We start from the raw sequence: 12373 nt of genomic DNA, 5'->3' as shown, positions 1-12373 counted from the left end.
GTCGGCTCTCCCTGCCAAGGTGACGAAAACGCGTAGCGCTAACCGGTGGGAAGATTGGTCAAGCCAATCCTCCAAGTCGTCACCTTGGCAGGGCGTTTCTTACCTTTTGCAACATTCCCGCCCACCCTGCTGTCCAGTGTCCAGGTACACCATGCAAGGATGAGCGAGAACATTGCCCCTTTTTAAATAAACAATCTTTGGGGAAAGCCAAAGACCCCCAGACCCCGGTGGTCTCCAGCTATACGCTACCGCGAGTTTATGATACGTTAATTGCGATTGAGGCGAGGAAGAATTCCAAATCCCATGTGGAGTTTGGAGGTTCCTTAATGATCGCAACGTAATTTATCAAGTAAAAATGCCTCGAGGTTCTAATCCTCAAAAATAGCGGAGAAGTCACGTCCGTATCATAAACCCCGCGATATTAAGGTTCCTTTAGAATCCTTAACAGTGGAGTATTCGCGGGGTCGTTGTGCAAGACGAATCCTAGAAAAAATTAACACTAGGTTTACGGAATACGTCAATTTGACGCATTAAGATTCTAAACCTAACGTTACAGAACTTATAAATATTATTTGTTAGCAATTTATGTTGGATTTAATTGATGTAATGATATGAATATACACTCTAATTAAAAGAAAAATTGCATTTTAATGTAACTGTTAACAGAGCGAATTACAATAAAAATATGCGCAACGAGTGTCCGTAAACCTAGTGTTAATAAATAAGGATGGAACGTATTGCCTCACCCACCATACATATGACATGTGCAATTCGCCACTGAGGTCGTCGGAAACTTTCGAAGAAAACATGCCTCGTTATAAATACGGAGAAAACGGCTTTCTCAAAAGTGGCCTTTTCGGCTTTGCTTGTCGCAAACCATGCTAGCTGTTTGCACGCCAAATGTTTCTTCTGTAGTGCAAGCTACCCGCTACAGAATTTAATGTAAAAAACAACGCGAATATCGGCAGTTGCGATCAAGAAGGCGAATGAAAACGATACGAGAGAGAGAGAGACGTGTGGCACAGTGTGATTTCAATTTTCAATATATACAGGGTGTTCGACCACCTCTGGGAAAAATTTTAATGGTAGATTCTAGAAACCAAAATAAGACGAAAATCAAGAATACCAATTTGTTGATGGTGGCTTCGTTGAGGAGTTATTAATGTTTAAAGTTCCGCCAATACTGAATTTTTTTCTCGAAAGTGGGTAAGATTTCGGGAGTGTATCTATTGACCAAAAATGATTGTTATTGACCCCTGCAACCGAAAAGAATTTTTCCAGAACGATTTGAAACTTTTCAATTTCGCCGAAAAATTTAAGCAGCCCCCTGTCGATTTTTCTTAAAAATTCGTTTTTGATTTTTAATAATTTCGTTTGACGTCCTACAGAAAAGTTGTTTAATAGTTTTTTGTAGGCACCTATGGGCTCTACTTCAGAAAAAAGTTTCATTAAAATATATTCACTATTATAGGAGTTATGGCTGTTTGAAAATTGGACCATTTTTATGGGGTTTTTCTAACATTACGGGGTCAAGCAACAGCCTTTCGAATATTTTTATAATTGCTACGTATTCTACATTAAAATACGCGGCGTTTGGCTTTTTGAACATTAAAATCGTCCAATCCGTTTAGAAGTTATGGTGTCTTAAAGATTTGCATGGAATTTACGGGAAGCATTTTTGACCTGAAATTATATTTTCGGTAAGGAATTTTTTTCTCGAAAATGGTTAGGATTTCGAGTGTATGTGTATTGACCAAAAATGATTATAATTGGTCCCTGCAATCAAAAATAAGTTTTTTAGAATGATTTGAAATTTTTTAATTTTGTTGAAAAATTTCACACCTCGAATTTTTTTCTCAAAACTGGGTAGGATTTCGCGGGTATATCTATTCATCAAAAATGATTATAATCGACCCTTGCAATCGGAAATAATTTTTTTAGAACGATTTGAAAAATTTTTTTTTTGCCGAGAAATTTCACCACCTACGTGCATTTTTTTCTCGAAGGAGGGTAGGATTTCGGGGATATGTGTATTCATTAAAAATGATTGTAATTGACCCCCGCAACCGAAAATAATTTTTCCAGAATGATTTGAAATTTTTTAATTTATTTGTTAGTAACTTTTTAACGAAGCCTCCATCAACAAATTGGTATTCTTGATTTTCGTCTTATTTTGGCCTCTAGAATCCCACATTAAAATTTTTCCCAGGGGTAGCCGAACACCCTGTATATTCTTGTACTGCTTTTCAACTTATTATAATAAACTAATATCTAATCTTGTAACATTCCTAAACATGATTTTGCTATTATTTCTTATTGCTGTAGACGCGAATCGGTAAACGTGTAGTTAGCGACGAGAGGCCATTGTCCTCTATCGGCGAATTCGGATTTTGCAAGTGGAAAATGAATGTGTGCGAGGTAGGATAGTCGTACCTGAGCCGTTAATGACAAAGGACAGACAGAGTGTGTGTGCATGATTTCGTAGCCACGAAGAACTGTGGGCTTTATTTCGATTTTTCCGTGTTATATAATAAATACGAGAGAGTATTATATTTCTTTTTTTGTTCTTTTTCATTTTGCATTCTTCCTCAAATATATAGTATAGATATCAAAAATTATTAAACCACGTGTTAATCATTCGACCACGTGTGAGTTATTCGAACACGAGTTCGAAGCTGACGCTTACATTGTTAAGTAATTTATTACCAAGGAGGCTGACTAATGGATAGGGGCCGACTACTAGAACAGTTACCCTACATTAAAAGGCGGATTACATTCAGATTAAACGTTCCAGGTTCATCGTAGCACGATAAATAACAAATTATTTACTATCCGTGTGTACAAATACAGTATTTGAGTTTTATCTCTAACCAGTAACTCATTTCAACGTATATCAATATTGTCTGACGGAATCAAGGAGATACGCTCGTGGAACTTTAAGCAGCCACAAGTTTCTTAGTTCTGTGAATTAAAGCCGACGGTTGAAGTATCGAATTTCCCTTATCATTCCTTCGGCGACGCTGCAACAGCTGCAAAAACAACTTCTGCGTCGTAAAATCGTTAAAACGACGTCCGACGTTGGTCGCCGAGATGAAAATGGCAATGGTTGCATCTGTATCCAAGGAAATATCGAGCCCTTCTATCCTCGCGTGCATCGTTCCTTCGCTTTATCCATTTCTTTTCCATTTTCACTAGGATAGAATTGTCCTTTTTTCAATCGTTAATTAAGTTTCCGCATCGTTAAACCGTGCGCAGTAGTTGAGCGTAAATGTCCCGTGTAATTATTTTTCGTAATCTGTCTCGATTCACTAGAATAACTCCATCTTTGCGATTACACGCAACATTTGTGGTGAGCCACTGCGGTTGGGACTGTCTGTGTGTGTATGTGCATGTCAACGCATCAAGCTTTGGGAGTCAACGAAATGTAGAAATTGTAATTTGTAATAAATAAATACTTCGATGGATTTATATTTGAGAACGTTGGATCTGAGCAATACAGAATGAAATGATTAGAGAAAACCAATTCAGTAATTTCAGAATTCACATTCCTCGGAAACTAAGAAATTTTGATCGATCTGATGTTAGCATTATAATTAATTTTGACACTGAAACTTACATAGCAAAAATAAAATAACAAAGGTTAACGTTTAAACTTACATAGCAAAAATGAAATAACAAGCTTTGATATCAATATTTATATAACAAAAATAAAGTAATAAACCTTGTTGTCTAAATTTACATAATAAAAATAAAATAATACACTTAACAATAATAAAATGGAGTAATAAGTTTTGGTATCTTTAACGGTCAAAAATAATTATAAAAAAAAGGAAAGAAATTTTCAAATTATAAAGATATAAAAATAATTATTAATTTGAATTTTCTGCGTCAATGAATATTGAAATTGCATCACACTGATTTTTTGCAGATGGTATATTACGTATAAATCCTTATAATCCTCAGATATAACTCCAAATCTTAAAAAGTACAAAAGATCTTCTTTTTCACATCAGACGTTGGAAGTCGTTTATTATATTTTTTATTTAGTGTTAAATTTAAGCAAGAAAATTCTCTTCCAGATTTAGAAGACTTTGAAATATTAAAACATAATAATTTTAAATCCATTTTGCGACCAGAAGTTTTGCGAACAAATATTGTATGTATGATCGTATGTATAATGTTTGTGCACCCGGGATAATAAATCCAAAGACATATAGTAAATAGAAGTATTATCCTTGAGGGGTAAGACCACTGTAAAAACCTGAAATAAAGCGTTTTTTTTTTTTTGGATGGATGGAAAAGTAAGAGGATAATATTCAAGAATGTTATTAACCACGTCATTAAGTGTTAAAAAAAAAAATATTTATTCAAAAATAGTGCAAAATGACGACGCTGTTCAATTTTGTACAAAAAATGGGGCAATCATTTGTCAATAAATAATGTTAAAATTAACTTATCGAAGATCCCCTATGTATTTCTCTAGCTATACTCATGTAGATTAAGAGAAAACTTTTTGTTTTCTTCCAAATACAAATTTGCATCAGTTACACTGCATACCGCAAAGCGCCTCAAATTCAAAACACGCCTCGCGAGAATGATTCCAACGTCGTCATTTTGCATTATTTTTAAATAAATATTTTTTTTTGTAACACTTAATGACATGGTTAATAACATTCTTGAATATTATTATCCTCTTACTTTTCCATCCATCCAAAAAAAAAAGAAAAAGAACGCTTTATTTCAGGTTTTTACAGTGGTCTTACCCCTTAACATATAACATGGATATAATGAATTCTTAGTAACGTCGCTCAATTACTAGCCGTCTTTGGTTATTTCTAGATACTCGCTAGCGATCGTTGATGGAAAATCAAGATCGCAAATTAGTCGGGCTAATTGGAGCTGAGCCTGCGGCGCTAAGTACTTACAAACTGAAGGTGTAACCGGGCTCAGCTGGATTCACCCACATCTCCGGTACAAATCAGGTAACACGCATCCCTTGTACAGAGACGAACACATGCACGCGTGCAAATACACGGTTAGAGTAGGCGTGACTACGGAAAACACGAGAAACTACGTATTTGAACTTCCAACGACCATTATCGGGAAATGCAAACGTGCTTTGGCAGCGTTTTCAGATCTCCACGACCGCCGGTTCGTATAATACGTTGTTAAGACATTGCAAAGCCTGGATTTACAGTGCACGGACAAACCAAAGCGGGCTATTTTTGAAAAACATCCACCAAGAATATTCAGCGTGAAGCATTTAAAAGTGTACATATGAGTAAGTACAAATAGCAACTTTAAACTACAGAACTGGATAGAATTAGAAGTAGCGACAAATGTTTCGAGTGAAGTTGAATGGTTCCGAGAGGGACATATTCTGATGATACCAGTTTTTCTACAGTTGGACCCGTATAAACATATATTTTTTATTGCACATTGATATTCTTCACAAAAAGGTGCTAACCTATTTACGTTAGAAAATCATTAATTTAGGAGATATTTTAATTCTAATGTTGTTAATGATTTCATTGCTTTTGTTAACGGTATTGTAATAACAACAACGACACCTAACAATAAAATGAGAAAGAGAGTTTTTGGACACGTAATAGATAAAACACGGGATTACATATCTACATATTTTACATAAACATTGTCGTTTCTTATTGTCCGGAATGTGACTAGGTTTTCGCACACATTAGAATAGAGTCTGCGTCAGAGTGTACAGGGTGTTCGGCCACCCCTGGGAAAAATTTTAATGGGGGATTCTAGAGGCCAAAATAAGACGAAAATTAAGAATACCAATTTGTTGATTGAGTTTGAAGTTTCACCTGTACTGAATTTTTTTCTAGAAAATGGGTAGGATTTCGAGGGTATGTGTAATAACCAAAATTGATTGTAATCGACCCCCACAACCGAAAATAATTTTTCCAAAACGATTTGAAATTTTTTTTTCGTCGAAAAATTTCACACCTTCTCGAATTTTTTTCTAGAAAATGAGTAAGATTTCGGGGATATGACTCTTTACCAAAAATAATTGTAATTGACCCTTCCAGCCCAGAATATTTTTTCAGAACGATTTTAAATTTTTTTTTTCGCCGAAAAATTTAGGCAGCTACCCCCCTGTCGATATTTCTTAAAAATTCGTTTTTGATTTTTAGTAATTTTATTTGACGCCCTACAGAAAAGTTGTGTAATACTTTTTTGTAGGTACTCGTGAGCTCTACTTCAGAAAAAAGTTTCATTGAAATATATTCACTATTGTAGGAGTTATGGCTGTTTGAAAATTGGACCATTTTTATTGGGTTTTGATCAGTTTACGGGGTCAAGGATCAACTTCTCGAACATTTTTGCAATTTCTACATATTCTACACTAAAATACGCGTCGTTTGCGTCTTTGAAAATTAAAATCGTCCAAGCCGTTCAGGAGTTATGATGTCTTAAAGATTCGCATGAAATTTCGGGGAACGATTTCTGGCCTGAAATTAGATTTTCGAAAGGAATTTTTTTCTCGAAAATGCGTAGGATTTAGGGGGTATGTGTAATGACCAAAAATGATTGCGATCGACTCTTACAACAGAAAATAATTTTTTTAAAACGATTTGAAAAATTTTTTTTCTGCCAAAAAATTTCAACACCTACCCGATTTTTTTTCTCGAAAGTGGGTAGGATTTCAGGGATATGTCTATTCACCAAAACTGATTGTAATTGACCCCCATAACCGAAAATAATTTTTCCAGAACGATTTGTAATTTTTGAATTTAATTGTTAATAACTTTTTAACGACACCTCCATCAACAAATTGGTATTCTTCATTTTCGTCTTATTTTGGCCTCTAGAATCCCCCATTAAAATTTTTCTCAAGGGTGGCCGAACACCCTGTAGATGGAAAAAGAACCGCTGTTAAATATATCTTAATATACCGTATTAAATTGTATTCATTTTTCCAAACCATTGCGTAATATAATAAAATTATAACGATTTTAATACCGTTCTGCAGTAAAGAGTTCTTTATTGTTTTGCCGCAATGACAATTAGTATTATCATCATTGAAAATAAAATGAAAGATCTTTTATCCAGTTTTGTATAATATTCGTTTTTGCATTAACATTCTGATAGAAAATATAATTTCCTATTTCTGTTTCTTCCAGTAAATTTGTGGATAGTTCTGTTTAAAATTCAAGGAAACTTCATGAAACTTTTCATCGAATCTTTGCCACACCAATGTTTTTGTATTATCTCCTAGCGCCAATCCTCATACACCATTGCAAGAGTTCCTTTTTATGTTCTTTTATAAATAACGATTTTGTTTTAGTTTTTCGAAATAAGAAACCCATCTCGTTTAATAAATTTATGACAGCACGATCTTTTGAAGTAGCTCACTTCATATTTTTGACAATTATTAATTATTTTTGACAATGCAATTTTTACCGTTTCATTTAATTGTTGCACGAGGACAGCCACATTTTTTACAATCGTCATACTTCTTTCTTAAATCATTGGTCATGTTTTGCTTGCATCTTAAGATTTCTGTGATTTTTCTTCGATTAATTCCTTGCTTAAGAATCTCAATTATTCTTAACATTATATCATTTGAATAAAGCTAAGGCGATGGCACATTGCATACTTTTGATTTGCTTGTACTCTAAATGAAATATTAATAAATGGTTGATATCTTAGAGGTGACTGAACTTCTGTTCAAATCTTCGTTATTTCCTCTTGTGTTTATGTTTGTCCTCTATGCCTTCATGCAGTTAATTATTTTAACCATAGTTGAACTACTTTATCTTGAAAGTACATTATAATCAGACTTTTCTTTTTTACGAATGTTAATTGAAACTACATGATTAATACGAAAAGTTCTTCAACACAAACTTGGCATCGTCTTATTTTCGAATTCCTCTGTATAGATATCAAAATAAAAATTGAGATTCCTTTCTTATGAAGACTGTTTCTTTTCTATTAAGGAGAACAAAAAACATTGTAATTGTTGTCGTAACGTAATCCTACGAGTCTCCAAACAGAAAGTGACGTTTGTGAAACAATTCATAAATAATTTTTTTTTAAATTAAATGTTCGTACAAGTTACTTGTATTATATAAATTGGTTGCATTATTCTAATCCATATTGTATTTAAGTTTATTAACATTATTTTTATGTTCAGTAATCCTTGTAAAAAACTTCCTGTTCGTTTGACAATAATAAAGCTACTGGTAATCACAACAGTTGATACTGTATATTAACTATTTTTCCCATATTTTTCAACTGTGTCTACATATGTATATCTAGCTTTATTGTTCATTTAAATCTATAAATTGATTTCACATTTACAAAGTAATTGTTAATACTTGTATTTTGTAAGTAATTGAAGAAACATATAAAATTACAATGTAATATTTATAAATTGATCTAAATATCCATTCTATGACAATAATTTCTTGATAAGGAAAATATTATTTTTATGAAATCATTCGTTAGAAAGAAGGATGGCTCTATCTGCAAGATTATAAATCATACCTTTCTGTGCTGGATAGAATGGTTAGGATAGAAGTTAATAAATCTTTTTGAAGATATTGGTTTGCTGTATCAATTAGTATCTAAAATCAAAGAAATGAATAGAGTTCTCCTTGAATAAATTTTTAGGAGAATAAATTGACTCAACTCGATATATGTTGTTGCAGCCTAACAGTAAATTCATAAAGCCAGCGAATGTAGTCACACCCCTTCATAAACAATCAAGGTTTTTGGTTAGAACCTAGCACCCCTACGGCAGCCATTTAATTAGTAAATTCACTTAAATCTGCATGGCCTTCCAAATCCAGGCGTTCTATAACTTTGCTACCTGCAATAATATCGACAACCGGTGCCAGATGTTTCATGGCGACTCAGGTACTATCCAGTCATGACTTATTGGCTAGCCACCGACAAACTAAACGGGGCAAGGGCATGGAGAGAAGATCTACACGCTGCCCTATTCCCACCATAGGGGCCCGCTCTGACGTCACTCTACATAGTAGTAGGATCTAGAAACCTACTAAATAATGCAAGTTCATTCATTTGATGAAGTCTAGAATAGTCTTCAAACATTTCACGAATTATAAACAGACCAAAACATTTTATTGCACGGAGGAAAATAAAATAGTGATTAGGAATATTATCCACGAGTTTTACGTGGAGAAAAAAATTGTGCCGACTGGTCCGAAATTGTTAGCCGCGATAAGGGAAAAAATTGTTTTCCCATGGAAATTACACACGCTACATAAACTATTAAAGTGCATGGGGTACACGTGGAAAAAAAGTGTTAATATCAGAAAGATATTAAGAGAAAAGCCAAATATTGTTACCTAGAGAGGGAAATATTTAAAGGCAATTGATCATTATAGAAAGGCAAACAAAAATATTATTTATATTGATGAAACATGGGTTGATAATACCTTCTCTTTCGGAAAGTGCTGGCAGAGCGAAGATACATTTGGTATTGTGAAAAATACCAGTTTTTCTCACCGGTTTATAATTATCCATGCTGGTGAGAAAAGTGGATTCGTCAACAATGCATTGTTGATGTTCAAAGCGAACAACACAAGTGGTGACTATCATGGTTAAATGAATGCCATTAATTTTGAAAAGTGGATAATTGAAAAACTTTTGCCGAATATCGCACCAAATAGTGTTATTATAACGTACCGTATTCCGAAGACACGAAAAAATATGAATTAGTGCACTTGATACAACAACATAAAGGTCCAGAAAAAATATTTAAAGTGGATGAAATGCTGAAATGTCATGGACACATCGTGCTGCGATTACCACCGTATATGTGCGATTTAAATCCAATTGAGTTGGCCTGGGCATTAATAAAACGGAGAATTCGCGACAGAAATCCGTCAACATTAACAATGGATGTTACAATAGAATGTTATAATAATTACATGGGCGGAATCGACACATCCGATATAATGTTATATACTTATCTGAATGAAAGGCGAACAGTAAAATACAGGAAAAAAGTATGCTTCAATGTGTTCTCGAGAATGATGCTCAACAGTTACATCATTTACAAAGAAAGTCACCCCTCTGAGGAAAAGCCTATTACCCGTTTCCGTTTTATGATTAGTATTGTGGAAACTCTTGCAAAAGAATTGGGAATTGCGAAGAAAAACAGCGGTGAGGAATCCAACAAACTGGAAAAATTACCAGAAAAAAGGAGAAAGACTGTTGCGTATGCAGCACGAGGAGTAAAGATGACGGCGGAAAGCGAAGAAGAACCGGAACTATATGTTCAATTTGCAAGAAGGGTCTGCATGGTGCATGCTTTCCACAACATAAATGTAATTCCTAAAATATTATGTTGCTTGTTAAGTTCAAAGTTTATGTTAAAATGCCTGGCACTAAAAGGGTTAAATCAGGCCTCAGACGATATAGCGAATCACAATTAGTTTGTGTATCAAGCAATAGCGTTCTACCATAGTATTGTCTAATTTTAAATTACAACAATTAAGTATAATAATATGTAAGACTAAAGCACTTGAGTGCTTCTTTAATGTAACAGTATCGCGTGGAACAAGTAAGCGTATAGCAACAGCGACTAACTTTAATATTCGGACACTATGAGATTTTTACTTTGTTACATCGTAACTTCGTTTCTAACAAAACAAACAAAAAACATAATCAAGTATTATATTAACGTATATGTCCAGTAAACGATAGCATAAGTTTTACTTACGTATCTTACAATAGTTGTTAGATTATACCAATATATATATATTTCTTACTAATATATAATATTTCATGATGGTACCAACATTTGTTGACATACAAGGATACGTAAGCGACACAGTGTTTATTGTAAAGGAAGTGGCAGTGCTGAGAAAAGAAAGCATTCTAGCACATTATATTTTCAAAAGTCCGCATCCATGGAATTTATTATCTGCGCCCGATAAATCGAAGTCTATCTGGGTGACGAAGAATCATCATGGGCTGTCGTGGGACGATGGCTTTATACCCTACAGCATGGCAAAAACACTTATTACATCAGCAATAGTAGATGTGTCAAACCCAGTCGTATATGTAAAAGGGATTCAAAAGCGTGACTGGTTAACCAACATGATGGATGAACATGTTAATGTTGAGACCATCGATGCCGATTATGATGATATTGAATGCATTTAAATAAAACATGAATGAATTTAATTAAAACATTGTCCGATTTTCACGTTACTTTAATATTCGGACACTTGGTAGTGCAGCAGCTTTTTTCAGTTTTACGCCGAGTCACTTCAAGCTAGTTTATTTACAAACACAGTCGACTGTTCGGATGATACTAACAAGCCTCATTTCATCAGTTACTCTTCCATAATTGTTAAGTACACGTATAAAATGCCACGCAAAGGTAATACCACTTTTAAAGTTACTCACTATAGTATATAACAGATATCCGAACGTCGGCTTCTATTGTGATTGTCTCGCGCATCACGCTGCCCGTTTAGCACGCGTCGTCCCCAACCGCTTGGGCACGGATTTCATTGAGCTAAATACTACGGCAAGGAGTTAACCTTTTCTTCGAAGGTACTCATCGAGAATCGCGACAAGATTACGTGACTACCTAACCCCACCCTCCAGCCAGACGTTAACGTCTCGTGTCCTTTGCGATCGTCATTCGTTTTTTTGGAAAGTGGTGAGATGAAGTGCGTTGACAGTATTCGCATCTAATTAGATATATATACTTTATTTATTGTAATCTAAATGTTCCAAATCGCTCGTAGTACTTCCCGTTACTCTCTATTGGTGCTTTCATTTAATATTAACGCGTTTCTACTGTAAAGTCAGCCGGAATCGCGAAAAATGTTTAATGTGTTTCGCACGCGTCCTGCCATACATATGTAATCGTCAATTGTGATATCTCTAAACGAAATTATCAACACATAGAGCATATTTTGGGTTCAGTCGAAGCGTAATTAGCATACAGATACATTGATTTTAATGTATTTGATCGGAATATCTGTTTTATTACTGTTGCAGACTGATTGTTGCAATTCGACTCGAAGGAACGCAACCGGCATGCAATAGACGCCACGTTGCGTGGAAATCTCAAATCGAAGAAATTTAGAATCGAATATTGGCAGAATCTACTTTGTTATATCAAGTCAGTATGAATCTATATATTTTTACATATTTGTGTCTCTTTACCGATTTAGCATTTAAATTTAGTATTAAATCGATAAATAGACAGGTCTGTGTCATTACTCGATTGTTTCTTATTTCTAACCTCAGTTTTTTTTTCAGAAATTTTTATGACCGCGAGCAAAGCGGTCGGTAGAATCAGTGGTTGTTTCGTAGTATAATTTAGTGTTTTTCGAAGCGCGGTAGCTTCAAG

Source organism: Colletes latitarsis, chromosome 9, assembly GCF_051014445.1.
Source record: "Colletes latitarsis isolate SP2378_abdomen chromosome 9, iyColLati1, whole genome shotgun sequence".
Classification (NCBI taxonomy): domain Eukaryota; kingdom Metazoa; phylum Arthropoda; class Insecta; order Hymenoptera; family Colletidae; genus Colletes; species Colletes latitarsis.
This window is presented reverse-complemented; position numbering follows the sequence as displayed.